Source organism: Pteropus vampyrus, unplaced genomic scaffold, assembly GCF_000151845.1.
Source record: "Pteropus vampyrus isolate Shadow unplaced genomic scaffold, Pvam_2.0 Scaffold1, whole genome shotgun sequence".
Lineage (NCBI taxonomy): Eukaryota > Metazoa > Chordata > Mammalia > Chiroptera > Pteropodidae > Pteropus > Pteropus vampyrus.
The window spans coordinates 8671487-8675067 of NW_011888782.1; the positions used below are offsets into that span (position 1 = coordinate 8671487).

General features: G+C 32.0%; 1 non-coding gene across 1 annotated transcript; it reads left to right on the forward strand.

The window, feature by feature from the left end:
• Window positions 1-1643: 1643 nt before the first annotated feature.
• On the forward strand, window positions 1644-1761 carry LOC111736936. The gene has a single exon (XR_002779289.1). It is a non-coding gene; the product is annotated as a 5S ribosomal RNA (ribosomal RNA).
• The last annotated feature ends 1820 nt before the right edge of the window (window positions 1762-3581 follow it).

The following is a 3581-nucleotide window of genomic DNA, read 5'->3' on the forward strand; positions in this document are numbered from 1 at the left end:
ATCTTCAAATAGAACTCTCTCTTACCTGATGCTGAGAAGCCTGACCATTTTGGATCAGTATCAACAGAGTAAACTGAGTCACTATGAAGACTTAGCTTGGTGATTTGGACACTCAGTCTTCATTGGAGGGGTCAGCTAACTTTTCTTCCACTCTCACCGGTCCCTGCTTATTGCTGTTCTCTCTAAAGTTCTATAATAGAAGCTCAATGAGTCCTCATCTATCCGATACAGCACCTTACCTAACTATGCAAAAAATCTGCAATTATAGTTTTTAAAAAGCAGGCTCCCTTTTGACAGAAAGTTACGTTAAACTTTCTAGATTCTTTCTGAGAGTAAAGACTGTAAAGGAGCTGATATATTTTTTTCAAAGGATAAAAAGAAAGCAGAGGTTATACATGGAAATATATTTTAGAAACTACCAAACTTTTAAAAAAATCTATAATTTTCTGAAATAAAATGGGATCAGTTAACAATTAAAAGTTTTATATGCACATAGAAATCTACTATGAATTGACTTATTCAATGACCATAATTCAATAACTTTATTTAAATCATAAAAACAGTGTATAGTTACTATAAAATACATATGTAAAATTGTATGTAAATTTAATGTAAAATTGTAATTTTGTAAATAGCTAATTATGAATGGTTAGTATAATTCCTTCTAGATATTTTTTCTGTGCATATGATGTTTGATGCCAACTATATGAATACATGTTATTTAATATACATGTAGTATAATTTTAATAATGCTGATTAATGTAGATATTTACATACAGAATAAACAGAAATATTTGTATGTTCACATACATATACAAACTTAATTTCATCTTTTTACCTTGCTTTATTTTCAATAGCAATTTCCCTTTCATTTAAAACCACAGTTTTGATTGGAACAGCTATCAAGAGTGTGGTTTTCTCCCAAGAGGTGATTCTCAACACAAAAGCTGAGTAAGTATGATAGAGGTTCTTTTGCATGGTCTGTTAAGGCATAAAATTCCTTAAGAAGGAAGAGTAAGGGTGTGAAATGATGCTATAGCTTGACAGGGACAAAGATAGGATACTTTGAATTCATTTCTGATGCATTTCTGATCCCAATCACCGTGAAATGATTGCTAAATTAGTGCATTGTGTATGAGCTAAGGTTTTTGCAGTTGGACAAATTGGAGTTCAAATTCAGGCTTTACAACTCATTATCAGAGTTGCCTTACAAATGTTACTTAACTTCTTTGAGTTTAGTTCTCTCATTTGCAAAATGGAAATCATTTGTAATTATTTCATAGAGTCGTTATATAGTCTAAATAAGATTAATATGAAAAACACTAAGCGAAGATGATTGCATAGGGAAAAACATTGTAATTTGTCTCCTACCTTAATACCACTATGACCTTGAAGTATACCCCTAAGGGAAAGAAACTCTACTTGACTTCTCCTCCTTGAATCTACGGATAACCAAAATTAATTCTTACTGATGGCAGGCCATTTTAGGAGTATGACTCAGCCAGAGGCCCAATCCTCTACATTCATTCATTCATTCAGTCAGTCAGTCAGTCAGTCATTTATATTCATTCTCTCACTAATAATTTATTGATCCTCGAGGATGTGCCAGGTATTACAAAGCTATGGACATATAAGAATAATCAGTCTACGGCCATGCCACCCTGAAGACACCCGATCTCATCTGATCTCGGAAGCTAAGCAGGTTGGGCCTGGTTAGTACTTGGATAGGAGACCACCTAGGAAGACCAGGTGCTGTAGGTGATAAAAATAAATAAATAAACAGACACTAAAAAAAAAAAAAAAAGAAGAATCATAAGATATTGCCCTATGTACAGATATGTGATATAAGCTTATAATGTGCCATAAATGTCATAACTGAAGTATGTACATAGCTTGAGCTGTTTGAAGAAGACTTCTTATTGGGCAGTGGAGAGAAAGCTTTTTAGAGCAAATGATTTTTTAAACAAGTTTTGGTAATGCATAGGTATTTGCCAAAAAAAATGGGGCTGTTGGCAGAATAATAGTTTCTTTTTCCCTAATGGAACAAGCAAAGGTGAAGGAAATAATTTTAAAAATGTCAAGGGACCTACAGGTACAGCAAAGAGTATAAGGTATGGCTTTGTTGTTAGACTTAGACGATGTTAGTAGATGGTAAGCTTAAACTTATAAAAAGCAGACTAAGGCATAAGATCAAACTTTTATTTTCTCTTTTATTTCTTCTAACCATTTTCCAGATGCTTTTGCTCAGGACTCTCATGAAAATCTGAACAATAAAACATGGAGTTAACTCACTGTTCTATTGGTTTTATAAAGCACAGAGACACAGACCGTGTTTATAGGATAAAGAACAAACAACTGATCAATGAAAAAGCTTTGGAGATGTTTTAATGCTGGCTTGTCAACTTCCGCCATATGTACTCTAGTCATTAGAAAGTAGAAAAGCTGGCTGCAATAATATACTAAATTAATCAGATAATTTTTACCCACATTTACCCTAGTCTCAAGAGCTTGCAACCAAATTTACTTCAGTTTACACTAATTTTGCTGCAGCAAAAGCCAATAAATAGACCATAAATTAACATGTAAATGCAACTAGAGTAGCAGTTTCCTGAACTCAGAAACTGTTAAGGCAATTATTTAATAGAGTATTATTTATTATCCTTATATCTGATTAGCTTTAGATGCAAAGTTAAGTCTCTTTTTTGCATAAATTATAAATAGAATAATTTTTGAATTTTATAGTCTTGGAAATTAAAATAATGAATGAGTAACCATAAAAAATATTTTCAATAATTAATAATTTTAGATTTACCATTTTCCTCTAAACATCAGAAACCAAAAAAAATAGCACAGAACAATTACCTAGTATAGAGTTTTTAGAACAAAACTAGAATGATAGTGGGTGATGACTTTACTAATCATATTATTAATTCTTTATTTCTTGATAAAATTATATTTATTGATATTATCAATTTACACATATATAATCAAGTAATATATTTTATAATTATCTATTTATACCAATTTCATAATTATTAGGACTTAGAACTATTTTATGACTTAGCTTTATTTTTACTGTATATAAATAAATGAGGGCTGGATATATGCAGATGCAATTTGAAACGATGAATCTAGGTGGTAAACTAAGAAAGGTGTGCACAGAGGATCAAGAGACATGAGTTCCACTCTTGGAAAAGGAAAAAATTTGAATGAAGTATCAAGAAATACAGGTTCTATTCTTGGTTAAGCTTCTGTTTTCTCAGGGGCTGAACTGTCACTTTTCCCAAGGGAGAAAAATAAAGAAGCATTTTTTCTACCCAGTTCATGTTCTCTTTAGTCAATCCAGAGATGAAAACATGATAGCGATAAAACATACATGGGTAATGAAAGTGAACGTTTCCTGGAAGTATAGGCTTTTTATTCTGTTCTTCATCTAACTAGCTGTGCTGCTTTGGTCACCTCCATTAATCTCTCTGGATCTCATGTGTAAAAATAAGGAAGTAGATTAGGTCCAGAATGACAAATCATTTCATGTTAGCAACAATAATGGTAGGTTAGAAGAAGCTACTTGGTGTTCTCTG